The sequence below is a fragment of the Pezoporus flaviventris genome, unplaced genomic scaffold (assembly GCF_033815535.1).
Source record: "Pezoporus flaviventris isolate CSIRO_AGI_PZ_B2104156 unplaced genomic scaffold, CSIRO_AGI_Pfla_v1 ptg000005l, whole genome shotgun sequence".
NCBI lineage: Eukaryota > Metazoa > Chordata > Aves > Psittaciformes > Psittacidae > Pezoporus > Pezoporus flaviventris.
Genome location: NW_026892553.1, coordinates 13,390,000 through 13,405,251, shown reverse-complemented (window position 1 = coordinate 13,405,251; position 15,252 = coordinate 13,390,000). Strand labels below are relative to the sequence as shown.

The 15,252-nt window shown below is 36.8% G+C and overlaps 1 protein-coding gene across 1 annotated transcript in view; it reads left to right on the top strand.

Annotated features, from left to right (window-relative positions):
* Positions 1 to 15,252, top strand: part of TENM1 (teneurin transmembrane protein 1) — a 579,532-nt gene that overhangs the window by 83,960 nt on the left and 480,320 nt on the right. Inside the window, exon 2 of the mRNA XM_061446104.1 lies at positions 5,547 to 5,651. The gene's annotated coding sequence lies outside the window, so the exon portion shown is untranslated. The remainder of the gene's footprint in view (positions 1 to 5,546; positions 5,652 to 15,252) is intronic.

The window sequence follows — 15,252 nt, the reverse complement described above, 5'->3', positions numbered from 1 at the left end:
CTATTATGGGCTAAAATAGGGTGTAGATTTCAGAACAAATTAAGGAATGTCTTTCAAGAGAGAGGAGAATGTGGTAAATCAAGACTTTGTAGGTTAGAAAAATATTTTCAGAGCTTTAACTGCTTTATTAGTGTTAAATTTCTTGTCTGTAAACACCTTCCCTCAGCTGGAGAATACCCATGTTTGGAGTTGTTTTCATTTCTGTCAGGAAGCCATGCATATTTAGGCTTGTCAAAATCATGACACTCTCTGTACTAGAATGCAATTTGAACAACAATGTACAGTCTCAGCTGACATCCATGCTTGATAAAGACAAAAAGACTATCTCCTAATCACTTTAGTCTTATTACTAATGGGCTTGTTATTAATACAAAAGAACTGTTACAGCTAATTTCAACAAATACAAATATACAAAAGAAAGCATGTGACAAATCTTCTGTTTTCTTTTGTGTTTATTAAACAATTCAACAAAAAAACCCACCACCTAGCAGATGCTAAATGGAAGCTAGAAGCTGGCTTATAGAAACGGTAAATATCACTTTGAGAATAAGTAATGTCAAGTATTTTATTGCAGAATTTATTATACAAGGAGCAGCAGGCATAATCCTGACTGTGATTCACAGTATCTCAATATTTATAACCTAGGCTGTATTTGTGTTAACAGTGAGCTCTCAAATAATCTGAACATCGCACCTCTCCTCCTAGAGAAAACAGTCTCCTTCCTGCTCTCAGCAATTCCATTGAGAACAGGGATGATGACTCTCTAAAAGGCAGATTTTTTTCCAAGAGTCTGAACAATTGAGTATTTTGGGGTCCTTCTGATCTTCTATGCCTAAAAGCTGGTGCAGTTCTATCTTCTCTATATTTGGGCAGATAGAACCAGGGCAAAACCCTACCTGGGGTCTAAGATTCTTTTAACTTCTAGTGGTTTAGGACTTCACTGTCACAAGTAAGCACACTGTCATAGTACAGAATTTTAATGCAGTTTTCTGATTGGTCTTTTAGTTCATTCATTCCAGTCAGAAACTGTCTAAGATGCAATATGGTTTTGTTCTTTTCTATTTCCTTTTTTTTTTTGCTAAGGAAACAAGCTTTGTGTTTTACATCTGTCTGGTTTTGCCCTGGGAATTTTGAAACTATTTTGAAACACATTTCACAGAGAGACAGAGGTCTCAAAGACAGTGAGCTCCTGCAAACTGACAGTCCTCCAAGTAGTTGTCAGCACTCAAGGGTTCAGTGGATGCACCCCTGTCAGCAGTCTTTATGTATGTTCCAGTTGAGGCTGTAGCATGATTATGCTCTTTATTAGATACCATCTACTGCACACAGGAGAGAAACATGATCAGTGTTTACACTTGGCAAAATTTTAACTTCAATCCTGACCAACCTGGATGCCAAAGCATCCATGCAGAAGAAAAAGAATTTAGACTCTGAACTAGACTTTTATCAGTTCTGCTGTTCACATAACAAGATGTTTTGCATTCCAGATGCTATGGTCTCATGCTTGGGTCAATCTCATTATTTTTTGTAAAGAAATTGTTGAAGGTAACTTTGGGTGAAATGAGAGCTCATGTAAATTGTGTTTATATATTTATACATATATATTCTGTGAGTTACAGCTGGCTTTTCATCTCTATAGATGGTAAATTGTAGCACTGCCAGAAAGGAAATAAAGGGAATTCACAGAAGTGGAACAGACTCTGAAGCTTGGGAAAGAATGTCATTAATGAAATACATACACTTTAAAGGCAGCATTATATAAAACATAAAATAGCCTACATTACGAACTTATTAGCTTTGAATAAACTCAGACCTTTGCTACAGAGCTACATGCCCAGATGTAGCATTAGATAGATGCAGCCTGGGGGAGAAGATTTCTTCTTTGCTAAATAATCATATTCTACATAGGGTTTTATATCTCACCTCCTGTATTTTTTCCCCTAAATTGTAGTTTTCTTTATCATTTGATATTATCAGTATTAAGTGGATATGTTTTTAAGCTTCAGCTTACTCTTATAATGAAAAATGAAACTGTAGTTAAACTTTTGTGGCATTTTTATGTGACCTGCAGGCTCTGTCTTGTTAGGGGGTTGTATCTAAATCACCAGGCTTTAAAATATTTATTCTGTATGATTTCAGCTATACCTGTGAATGACTGACATGTCTTAAGTGAAAGATCTCTTGTCCCCAGTGGTGGTTAAAGTCAGAGCTGTCTTTTCTGAATTATTTTATTTCACGAGCTTTTAATCAAACCCCAAGGACATGTCAAGCTCTCACATACACTCTCTTTCAAGTATATTCTTAAACAAACCATGCCATGGAGGAGATGCTGTCATTTCTTCTGTTGTTTCATTCCAAGCACATATTTGTCATGGTAGGGTAAACTTAAAATAAATTTAATATCATAGTAAAGTGTGGTTTGGTGAGGTGTGGCCCTCTTTCAAATGCTGAAAAACATTGTGATTATAAAACAGCAGCTTGAGCAGCACAGAATGTGCTGGCAGTAAATCAAGCAATGCCATTACTCTCTAAATAAATATTTAGTTTGTTAGTCTGGTGGAGTTTGTTCCCCTCTCTTGAAGTTATCTTTATGATTTCTGTGAATGTGAATTAATTTGAAGACCATTGTGAGATTTGTTTTACTGTATACTTTGCCACTTTATTGAATTTTCTATGCCTGAAGCATCAATTAGTATATTTATAGCCAAGCTTTTCAACAGTTTTAATTTTTTTCAATTATTGTTCTCCTGGATCCCAATCAGAAAGTGTTCTTGTGCTTCTTATACAACAAAAAATCTGAATGCCCCAAGGGTTCACATATTTCTGGAGGGGGCCTAACAGCTCTTCTGTCCTGCTTTTACTGCTCAGGATAAGATAAGCCTGGCAGGCTATGCTACAAAACTGTAATGATGGCTACTGCGGTGGTTGTTATTTTTGTATTTTTATAGCTCCATAGGCAAATGAATACATTTTTAAAATTAGGCAGGGACTTAGTATCTGGGTCTCATTTAGAGCACCAGGCTCTAAAACTGCCTTCTGTAAAACTTTAGTAATGTCTTTGGCTGTGTACTGAATGACTGACTTACATGTTTCTTTGTGCTAAAAGGAGCAGTGCTGCTTGGAGAGCTTGCAGTTTCCAAGATATTTTTGAAATGGTCACAGAGAAGCCCAGTATTTGTGTTTAAAATTATTTATTGATGGAGGAGTAAGTGAAAGAGTGATATTTGGACCAGGAGTTGTTTTTAGGAAGAAAAAGCCTGGTTTCCCCTCAAGGTCTTTTCTGAATTTCAGGAGAAAAAAAACCCCACCCTTATAAACCTCAAAACATTTCTAAGGATCAAGTGCCAGTGTCGAGCATCAGTTGCTTCCCATCTGTGGAAATCCACAAATATGTCATTACTTGTATGTCAGGACTTTTGCTTTGAAGCTGACAGTGTAGACTGACTCTGCTTTGGTTTCAGCTCTATGTAAGTTGAAATTAATTGGCAGTACTCATGACAGCCTTCATCTACACCTATTTCATCTGCCTTTGTACTTAATAAAGCAATAACATCTGTCTTTTTCTCCACTAGGGTGAGGGAAGGTGGACATACCTTGGCAATGGAAAAGATCTTTATAACATAGACAAGACAGAAATACTGGGGAAGCCTGATGCAGACACTTACACTGATGACTATGCCCAGATTTGCCAAAAGGCAAAGGTTATTAACCATGCCTCATCAGCCACGCTTGGTCTGCACTGGCTCTAGCACAGCCTCTTCTGTGCCTCAGTGCTGCATTCTCCTGGCTTCTGATTTCTGGGAGGTCACAGTGGGCACATGGCACATGGGTATCTCGTTCTTGCAGATTTTGTTGGCACAGTCTTTATGCCATGCAAAGAAACTGCCTCCGCTTTCCATCTTGAGCAGCTCTGCAGGTAGACTGTCATGTGCACATTGTGCCTCGAGCTAATCAAGTCTTGAAAGGAAACTATAGACTAGGTAATCTGACTATGGAGTACAGCTTTGTTAGTGCTTGCGGCTACATGGATTAAGTCATGAGTGGAATTCAGAAACAAAAATGTTAATTAAGGGAAAGATTTTCTCCAACACTGACTAGGCTAGAGACTTGAACTTAAATTTTCCATTTTTATCTTCTCCTCATTTTGACCAGAAATTCCCTCTTCATCCTAAGAAACGCTTCTGATGGAATGTTCAGAGAAAAAAATCAGCAAATTAATTTTATAGAAAATAAAGTTTAATAAAAATATTGTCTCCCATTCTAGTCGTGAACGTCAGTCTAGTCTTTAAAACCCCCACAGCATCCTGCATCCCACAATTAACAAACAATAAAAAATATATTCACTATCCAACCAGACCATCATTATGAAAGGAGCTTTTGTAAATATACGGTCTTATAGCAGTTCCAAATGCCACCTTCTACATGGGCTTTAGATATATTTGCTGCATTAAATAACAGCAACGTATGTAATTGAACACACTTATTGATAACTTGTTGCCTACTACAAAATAGCTATTGAATTCCAGTGGAGTAGTGTGACTGAGGTCATGGTACATAAATTTGATTGTAACCCCAAATTAAATTTACATATGCTTGCTGTACAGTAATAACGAAGCAAGAAAATGAAACACCTCTCCAGTATAGCTATGAGAACTTAAGACAATTTCAACTCTGTTGGTCAGTTTAGTTACCTGTGGAAGTTACTGCTTATCCACTGAAATAACTGTATTAATGCCATTTACTGTCTATAAGAATCTGGGCCTATAATCTTGTGATGCAAAGTGAGTGTATCAGAAAAAAGAGCTATTCTGTGATGTGTCTGGGGCTTTTTTGTACTGTATATCTGAGTAAAAATTACTAATGCAAGAATGTCTTGTTTTCAGAAATAAGCAATTTACTCATATGCTGACTTGTTTTATTTTGTTGGTTATTTTGTGGCTGCTTGCCCAATACTACAGCACATAACCTCTGACTCTCTAAAAAAATTGCTTTTATATTTTTCTTTTATGGAAGTATTTATGTTTAGAGCCTTTGCAATCTCAGGAGAAATGAAATTTCTTCCACTACCTTTTGTCTTGAAGCTTGAATTGTTTAGCATTATGTCTTAGTTGCATTTGAGTTGTATTGCTATGTAATGGCTGCACTCTGTCACGCATTCATGGGGCAAAGAGCATATTGTAGCAGCATAAAAAAAACAATGCTATGAATGTAATACTGCAATGGGAAGATTTTCAGGTTTTGTAGAAGAAAGCATTTTTTGGACCTGAGGCCTAATCAGGTAAATTCTGATGTATTACTAGTAATCAGTGAACTATGTCTCTAGATGAGAACTACTCACATCAGCATTTCTTAACATCTACGCGTGCCTCACTGAAATCTTGTGCTAATTATTTTATTTTTAATATGGTTTGACTAACAGATCGCATACCTGTTGAAGTCAAACATGAAGAGCATTGTAAAAGCTGCCTAAGAGAGAATATGTAAACTCACTCCATCTGCTAGTAAAATTAGATTATTAATGGTTTTATTTCTTATTTTTTCCACAGGATTTGAGGTTCCAATTAAAACTGTGTTTGGGCCATTGCTTTGCCTGCCAGTACTTAATCTTTCCTGAAAGCCTCATCACTTATCTAAAACAAAAGAAGAACGAGGTAAGGAGAGAAAGTAATGAAATGCAGCATAACGCATCTGTCAAAGGAACAGAAAGTAGCTTTAAAAAAATCTAGGATCAATGACATTAAAAAATTATTTGTTGTGCACTAAATGTGTTCACGTTAGGCATCCTAATTCTAAGCGATCTGTAGCTACCAGTGTGTTCTTGCCTACACTGGGGTTTGGTTGTTTGTGTTTAAGAGATTTACTGTTGATGTAGCCACAGGATACAAATGACTGATAGGAATAGGAGCTCTGGGATTGCTAAATGCACCTCTCTCTCCTCTAGGGTCCTTTGGAAGATTGTTTGACATCTTGGTGCTGAACTTATGAATATAATTAACATTTCTGGAGTTATTTAAAATTCAGTTTTGGGTCAGTCTAGATTGATGTTCTCCAAATATGCATCATGAAATATTGGGTACTGTATTAAAAGACTGAACCTTTTTCTGCACTCAGAGCTATGCTATCCTTTGTTGTTGATAATATATCTTTCTAAAATACTTGGAGCTGACTTTTGTTATGTCACTTAGGATTGCAATAATATACAACAAAGCAGGCATAACTAGAGGCGACAGAGAAGAGTAATACAGTGATTTAGCCTTTATGGGATAAGGATGTAAGGTAGACATGGCCTGAAAAATATGACACTGTTTTGAATAGGAAAAGTATAGCCTGCAGTGGCCACCTCTGTAGTCACTGCTGACATTCACCAAGAGAGAATATTGGGAACTCGGATCTTACTTTTCTCATTCACTCATTTTTTTCTGCATTTTCAGATCTCTGCCAAGGGTTGGGTTCAAACTAATATTAGCTGGTGCAGACCAGGGTCAGTGGGTTCTTTTACTCAACCCCTGTATGAAAACCAGCAGGCTAGAAAGCTTGTTGTTTTCTTGCCTTCTCAACATAAACCAACATGTATTTGGTTTGAAATTGTTAAGCATGCATGCCTTCTGGAATCTCTCTCAACAATGCTATTTATAATTTTTGCATTTCTAGCTGTATGCAGGGTATTATTAAGTAACTGAGGCAAAAATGTTGAATGTGACATCAACAGACCATGGATAGCTGTTGGCCATGTAGAAAATAGCTGGTGGTAGTTAGCAATAAGTAAAACTGGGTTTAGTAGGTGTGGTTTTAAAGCATGTGTGTTGTCAAGGGAGTGTTGTACCTTCAAATCCAGAATTGATGATATGTGTAACTGACTGGTATGAGCATTCTAAAAATAATTGCTATCAGAAACTACTCTTACGTATGTAAATTGTTGGATATGCTATGTAACTCCTTGAGTCTTTCCAGATAACTTCATGATTTCTGAATCATGTTTTACAGTAACTGTGTCTTACATCACAGTTGTCTTATTGCCCATGTAGGGCATCGTTTCTTCTGAAAGTTGGGGACATGCGCAGGAAAACGTTTTGACTAACATTTGATCTTACAGTATTTGACTGAGTAATCCATTTGTTGAACAGCTACAGTACAGAGCTCATTGTATTGGTCTCTGAGACTGGAAAAGATGAGGAAACAAAATTCATTTGTATAATGTAATAAAAATGACTTCTTAGTGTTGCTGAAGGAAGCAAGATGAGGTGCTTGGAGTTAGCTTTGTCCTAACAGGGTCCATCTTCAAAGAAATTTAATTAAATTAGCTACTCTTAACAGTATTTGAAAAAAGCACACTTGATTTGTCTGTAGCTCTTCAACTTTCAGTGTCTGATAATTACATTTCCAGGTATTCTTTCAATAGATAGGTATCTCAAATGTAATGTGTTAAAAATTCTCCGATACCTTCTTGTTTAAAAAATTAACTTTTTCACCTTCAAAACCTTTAGTTATTAATGTGAGGTACATTAAAAACTTAAACCATATAATCCTAGAAATTGTTAGCTTCTTATAAGCATTATTATCTTGTGGTGAGTGTGGATAACATTAAAAAAAATCTCACACTGATTTGGTGTCTAAAACAAGTACTCTGTTAACTCTGAATGCAGTTTGGTCGGTACTGATACTGAAAACAGTCAAAATTTTGTTGTGGTTTCTAACAAAAAGAAGGCTTATATGATTATAATAAGGTATATGGATGATTGAGATGTCTTTGTGTCTGTATCCCCCAGTATTTTTTAACCTGTTTACTGATATCAGGGATTCTTTTAGCCTAACAACTGACATTAACAGGAAGATAGAGTTTTTAAAAGAAAATTATATTCCCAACCTTCTGAGAAGAAAGGATTTTTATAATGCCCTAAGGGAAGGTAAAATTTGCAAGCTTCTCTAAGAGATTGTACAACAGAAAGAGACATAATTAATGTGCCAAGTTTGGAGAGATGTTTCAGTCAGGACCTGCACCTTTTAAACATGGAAGGACCCACAAAGAAAATACATAAGTGCAAGGAACTGACCTAGGGTCCTGCTTAGGAAATCAGACTGCCTTCCTCCTTGTGTGTTCTGAATGTCTCCCTCTTCGTCACAGCACATATATCCTGTTTCTTTGTAAGACGCTGATATATGATCTCAAAACCAGGGGCTCAGTCTTGCAGCAGTAGGAACATTTCGTTTCAGGTTATAGCTTTTGTGTTAAAAAAAAACCCAAAACATTATCGTACTTGTGGTTGGCAGGCATTGTGCTTTATAGTTTATTACATTTGCAGTTTCAACTGTAAACACAGGAAAACATCTGTTTTGCTTATGGGACAGCTTATTGTTGTTATTGAGCAGTAAAGAAACCTTATGCTTTGGATGAAAGAATTTGATTTACCTGTGTTATTAAGTGTACTAGATATGTGATTAGACATTACTCTCATAAGCCACGTCATATGTTGCTATTTTATAAATCCATGTTAGCTTGTACAATCGGGGAAAGGTTCTTCAGTAAAATCCTTAAGCAGATGCAGTATGTGTCAACACATGGCTCCTAGCCATTGAGAAGTCTTGATAGTATTACAGGCCTTCAAGATGAAATGTGGTTTCCTGGATAATTTGTATAATGCATCTTTGGGGTATTCATATTTTCAAGATGTATTTGGATTTACAAGCTCTGAAAGATAAAGCATGCTTTGCAGTTTCTATTTTAGATATAGTACCATTTAAAATGCCAGAGGCTTCTCTTCCATACAGTGGATGGTTTGCTCTGAGGATCTTACGCATTCATTTCTATTGGTTCTCATATCACAGAGTCTATATTAATATTGCCTTAGTGAAATAGGAGTCTGACTGCTGGGAATTGCCAGGCAATCAATGAAAAATACTTTGCAACAATATTGTCCTTTTCACTTTAGTTAAAGGTTGTGAAAGCTATTTAAAAACATTAGTAACGCATTATGGTAAGCTGCTAAAGCTTGATCTCTGTGAGTATTCAGTCCTAGATACTCTTGAACTGACAGAAAAATAGGTAATAGCTATGTTTCATTTCAAGAGATGATTAGAGGTTGCAGCTTCCCAGCTCTGGACTTTACTTCTGGAGGCTAGATGTGGTTCTTCACTCCGGGCTCTGGTCCACCCTGAGCTTTTTATTAACTTGATCTAAATTTTGAAAGAATCTGAAGAATCCTGTCCAGGTTTGATGGGCACTGGAACGGGTTCTCCTATGTTGGAGATGTTCAAGGCCCGCCTGGACAAGTTCCTGTGTGATGTATTCTAGGTTGCCCTGCTCTTGCAGGGGGATTGGACTGGATGATCTTTTGAGGTCCCTTCCAACCCTTGGGATTCTGTGTGGGACTCTGTGTGTGACTTGGAGCAACCTGGTCTAGTGGAAGCTATCCCTGCCCATGACAGGGGGTTTGGAATGAGGTGATCTTAAGGTCCTTTCCAACCCAAACCATTCTGTGATTCTATGTTTCACATCAAAAGGAAACAAAGACATCAACTGAGGAGGAAAAAAAGGTTCGTTGAACCTCCTGAGAATGAAATCAGCTTTCTAATAGCAGCCTTTACCTTGGCTAGGTATAGAAACTTTCTTAGGTAAAATTATCATGGTCAACATTCAATCAGTTTTACACTGTTGAAACTGGAACTGTGAATTACAAATAAGGAAGAATAGCCAGGTACTGAAAGGTCAAACAGCAAAGCCTGAGCTGCGTTTGACAGGTTTTTTCTTTTCCTTCCCCTCCTCCCCCCCCCCCCCCCCCCAGTGTTTGTTTACATCTACAGTGTGTTCTGTATATAAATATAAACCTTTTATTCTTTATTAAGAACTCCTAGGCAAGATAGCTTAAAGTAGGGTCGGAACTACACGCTGTCAGAAAGTGCCTGGCAAATTATTGTGCTTGTGTCTTGTCAGCTTGTCTCACTGGAATCTCATTCCAACTTTCACAGGATAAAAATACATTAGAAGTATATTTTGTAGTGATTCCAAGGTAAGTTTACAGAGTCAGTATAAGTTACAGAGATAGCAAGGTAGACAATACTTTGCAATACCTAGTATTGTACAATAGTCTACTTTATTCATTTGTGCAACAGAATAACTCATTGTGCAACAAAAACTCCTTTTGATATCAATAGAAATCCATGATGCAAAGGTGACATTGTTCACATTGTCGGGTACTATAAATCACATGCATATGTATCGTTTAAATTGTGTTCTCACACACTCTGTTTCTACTTATAACATTAAACCACTGCTTTTAAATATAGAATTAAAGCATTTCTTAGAGATAAGTTGAACTATCAAGCAGTGAAATATCATTACCCTTTTAATTGTATACGTAAAATAAAAAATGCAAGTTGCCATAGAATTCCAGCAATGCAATTTCTCAGTAATTCACTATGGAGACAGTTTCTTGCGATATTCCAGAGTTCTGTCCTTTAAGATAAATGTATTTTTATGCAATTCAATTTATTTCACAATCTTTAAAGTCTCATTTTACAAATCACTGATATATTAGCTTAATCGTCAGTCTGACTGTAGTCTAGTGAATGCACATATATGGTAGAGATCTTTCTTACTTCTTCCAGCATCTTCTATAAACCAGCAAATCAGTAACCAAAAAGATAAAATGACTTATTCAAAATATGCTGACTAAAGACCAGAGATACTTACAGTATTAATATATTTTGTGTTTGTGCCTTCAGGCCATAATTTTACAGATAAAACATATTTTGGAGTACATAAAGCTGATCATCATATATTATATCTATTATGATAGTAATATGTGCTTTTACTATTATTAGGATTCTGTGAGTACATCCTGTGATGTGCTTTGCTAGCATCAAAATGGCAATAAATGGTTAAATATATATCTTCTGCCTGACACATTTCACTTACACTTCCACAAAAATGATCATATCCTGTGCAGTTTATCTGTTGACTGTTCATGCTTTCCAGCACAGGGAAGCCTGTGACAACAAGCAGTTCCTAGGCTATTTGAACACTGTTGGGGTTGAATGCTTTGCTGCCTTGCTTAGAAGGAAATCAGCACTGAATTGTCCTTTTTAGGCTGTCAGCGAACAGCAGGGCAAGAAATACCAAGATGCTAGGGGAACACAAATCACTTTAGGCACAAGGTCTCAAAGGTGCTTCTTACCCTGGTGAAATCCTACCCCAGACTTGCAGCAAGTTGGTAGCTTCAAGATCTTTTGCTCAGACTGCCAAGAGTGCTTGTGCACATGTCTGAGCCTCACCGTGTTCTAGAGTTGGGGCAATGAGGCAGAGGAGCACAGTGTTCATTCTGTTCCTTGACAGCATGTGATCACTGAAAGACTGCTGGCCATGCTCTGCTTCATTTAAGACTACACATCGCAGTGCCTTTTAGTGATGATTTTATTAACAGCTAAAGAGAAACCCAGACACACATCAGAATTAGTATTCTGATAATCTCTCTTTGGTTGCCACAAACTCTGCTGCAACATTTTCTTCCCTCTGTTCCCAGAAAAATTATTTGGAGATTTTCTTGGATGCTAATTTTTATATCACTTTCAGGTTGCTTATTGTACTAAAGTCCCACCTCCAGATATTTAGGTAAAACTCTGTGTAAGTAGACTGATCTCATCCTAATCTCTGGTAGACATTCTTCCAAATCTTAAAACTATGGTTACAGTCACATTGATATACATATGTATACTTGGGTTGGGTTTTTTTAACTGAAGTACCTCAGTACTTGGATGAAAAGAATAGGTGCTGCAGGTCAGGACTTAATGTAGGTAATGAAGAGTGGTAACATAACACTGTCTTAACGGTACCTGCTTTGTGGTACATGTTAAATTCATCAGAATAATAAAAAAATCTGAAAATGTGTCAAGTAAGAAAAAAAACTTGTATGAAAACAAACTAAATCTGCATGTGTAAGCTTTTAATTTAATTATTGTAGACTTATTTTGTATCCGAAATACAGCAGGCAAAAGAGAAAGAAATAGCATTTGCTGGAATAAAAATAGATTGTTCCAATGGATGGAAAGCTGGCCCCTGTATTTTCTATTCCTTCATTTAGGGAGATTTTACACTTTGTTTTCAACATAAAAAACATATCACTATAGAAATACTGGATGTATCAAAACTGTTTTAGCAGGGTGGCTTGTTTCTTATAGTGTCAGGAAGTTTAAGGCCAGCAACTTGGGGAAATCTGGATTTGTCCAGCGATTACTCTCCCGACTTCTTCAGAAACTGTTTTGAGAAATTTGATGTCTCACATCTTCGGTATAGGAAGACTCTTTCTTTCAGCTGCACAGGTACAGACCTACCAGAGTCACCCAGTTTCCATCAGTGGGGTGTACAACATTTGTGGTTTCTGCACAACATTTGTCCAGTGGATCTCTGCATATGTGCAGGCTGGCTGTATGAGTAGGAATGGAGAATTTCAAACCTGTCTCAGTGCCTTCTACCAAAGTTCAAGCAGCAGCACCCAAACACCAGCATTTTGGACACTTAGCCATAGCTTTGCTCACTGCTCTGCCCTCCCAAGAGTAACCCTAGACAGGTCATGTCTGCAATCATTGCTTACTTGGAACACTATAAGATTCTCTTCAAGAAATTTGATGACAGAACTTCTGGGAGCCATCAGCTGTTAGATAGCAGAATTGTGCTTCTAGGAAAAAAAGGTTTCTTGCCAGTAAAAATTGTTAGAGTACTTAACATACGCCTTCATATTTTGCCTGCCTTTCCCCCTCTCAGTCTCTTTAAAATTACATAATCACTATCCAGAAGTGAGGGACGGGTGTAGAAGGGCATGTGTGTATGTCCTGTTAGAAAGTGGGGTGCAAAGAACAACTTCATAACAAAGAGCAGATAAACAGCTATCCTGCTATGGTACCTGCAGTGCCTCAGGTATATAGCAAGCTTGATGACACTGCATTGAAGCAGGGGCGTTCAAATTCATATACAAATAGCTATACCCAGTAATACTGCGTGGACATTTTAAAAGCCATTTGGAAATGGAAGTACAGAGATCAGGGGAAAAGATTGAATTATAATTCAATGATCCCATATTTATAAATTATTTATTATCCATAACACTTTAAAATAGGATTTATTTGCTTTAATAATTCATTGAAAATTCACAGTAGGTATTTATTAATAATACAGTGTCATTAATATGGATTTTGTCCAATTCCTATTTCTCTTCTGTTAAGCTTACTGGTCTGTTTTAATGCAGCAGCTAGAAACACTGTTTTAAACAACAGTGAAAGGAAGCCTATTACCTTGTTTTCAAAATAAAATATAGGGATATCTGTGGAATACAAAACTTCATCTTTAGGTCAGGAATAACTACACAAGTAGCATTATGCATACGTTCCTATTTAGATGGACACTAAAAGTCACTGTGCAGAAAAATACTTAAAATTATTCATGCACTTAGATTTGAGTCTTGCCACTAAAATCAGTGGAATGACTTTTGTACTTATTGGTGTAATTATCCTATTAAGACACTTACTTTAGTATTCTGTTGATTCAGAGACAGAATATTCAAGCTCTCTGCAGAGGCAAAGCCTACCAGAAATGTACCATTTCCAGTCTGTTTACCAAATTCTTTAACAATACATCATTAACTTCATCTGTTTCTTGTATTCTAATATATAAATTAGCATTCTCCCTATAAGAATTGTATAGGTATTGCTTTACAAATGGCGCTTTTATAACAGTAACAACTAGTAGGGTGGCCTAATAATTTATCAATCTGCATTCAGACTGTTTTCTTGTTTTCATCAAATAGGTTTCATAGGCTGCGATATTCTGACATTTGAGGGTTTGTTTAGATGATCTTTAAAGGTCCCTTCCAACACAAACCATTCTATGATTCTATGGCACTTTATCTGAAACAGTATGCTGTAGAGCAACAAATCTTGATGCTTTCAGAAAAAAAAAAACCAACAATATCTGGTTAGTGTTATTGCTAAAGAGGCTAGGACTGTAGCTCTTAAGAAAGCAGATCTGTTCATTCCCCTGAGAAGATTAGAAAAAAATATGCAGCAAATAAGTCATTCCGGCTGTGATGATTTCATTTAAGCACTCTAACAAGTAAAAAAATGATAAAAAATAGAAGCAATGGGATGGGTTGATTAAGTCCATATCCAGAACTGCACACTGTAACAGCACAGGTGATTTTTCCATTAGTCTGCTGCTGGTGACGCCAGACTTACTTGTAGCTATTACAGCTTCTGCTGTGCTTGTGTTTATGTGCACACTGCCCATCTGCCACATAACTTTTTGGAGAAAGTACATGGCACACTCTCATGAATACATTTTGAAGTGAGGGATTCAGTGCACTGAGTGCACAAAAGAGTGTTCAAACACAAATGGGAGATGGACCAAGAATACTAATTCTCAGCAGTATTTGCTTTGGTTTGTGTTGGTGCTGCAATGGATAAGTGCAGGATAATCGGCACAAGAATGTATGGATTTGTTCTGATGTTTAGCGCTGTCGGTTTGAAACTGTCCTTTAGTTCTGTTAAAGGACCAAACCAGTGGAACCACTGTTGGTGGTGTCTGCAGTCCCTGGCTCTCCTTGGCACTAGGTGAGAGAGGAGGCATATTTATTTCTTGCTTTCACAGAAGAATGGCTGTACTAAGTTTTGCCAGTTTTTGGGTATTTCCTGTTCTCAGTTCCAGTTCTCAGACTTCACCTGGTATAATGCCTCTTAACAGTATCATGAGATTACCAATACTCCTGAGATATGAAGTGTTTTATGATTGTTTTTTAAACCAATGCATTTTCTCTTGTAGTAAGATCAAGATGTTTGTCTAAATAAAAGTAAGAAGGTTTTTAAGGAATCATAGTAAATGATTCGTTTGGACACTGGTTTGTTTCCTTCACTACTGTACGTTACTTGCATGCAAATGTCTGGCATTAGACTAAGGCATGCATTATATCCCTATCTTGAAGCTATGCCTTCTTTATGATTTAAAGGTTTTCCTGCCGTTTGTATTAACTGGATCAACATTATTCAAAGGTAGTTATGTGCGTGTGTACATTTCAGTGTTCAGGAGTCTATAAACACACAGTATTTAATTTATAGAATGACATGCAAACTTAACACACAAAAACAGTGTTTTCTGGTAAATCATCCTGCATCCTCCTTAGTTTCACATGCATTAAGTACAAACCATGAAAACAGCAGCATAGTTAATAGGGAAGAGTCTTCCAAAAACACATAACCATGTAATCCCTATCC